The following is a 592-nucleotide window of genomic DNA, read 5'->3' as shown; positions in this document are numbered from 1 at the left end:
TAAATCTTTAGTGCCACTTTAGCATACAGTATATGTGGCCATTTAAACTTTAGCATACTATCTGATGCTAATTCTAAACCATAGCTCTAACCCTAACATAACCCATAACAAGGCATGCACACAATGTAAACAAAAAGAAAAACAAAAACGGATAAAGATTACATCAATTTTAATGCAGGATACATTGAAAGATACAAGCAGGATACATTACACTTTGAAAAGCAAATGTAACATTCATTACAGGGAAGTACACACACAGTTCAGACAGAGGTCGAAATTATGTAAGTCGTTCCAAAGGGCAACAAATTTCAAAGCATTGTATCTTTCATTGAAAGATACAAATAGTGATTGAATCAATTTTTTTTTTTTTTTTTTTTTTGTAGTCTAGACACAAGTTCTGAAATTTTGGAGGAGGGGACCAGTCGATTAGATCGACCCTCGTAAGCGACTAGTACTTAATTTATCGATCCTGGCAGCAGTACAGGCAGAGAAGTATAGAAAAAGAAAAAAAAAAGCTGCACTAATAATTAAGGGCACGAAGAAGAAATTGGCAATTCCTACACAAATATATTTAAAAGAATGAAAGAGGTAC

This window comes from Octopus bimaculoides, chromosome 13 (assembly GCF_001194135.2).
Source record: "Octopus bimaculoides isolate UCB-OBI-ISO-001 chromosome 13, ASM119413v2, whole genome shotgun sequence".
Taxonomy (NCBI): domain Eukaryota; kingdom Metazoa; phylum Mollusca; class Cephalopoda; order Octopoda; family Octopodidae; genus Octopus; species Octopus bimaculoides.
The sequence above is the reverse complement of the archived record's forward strand: the minus strand, read 5'-3'. Positions refer to the sequence as shown.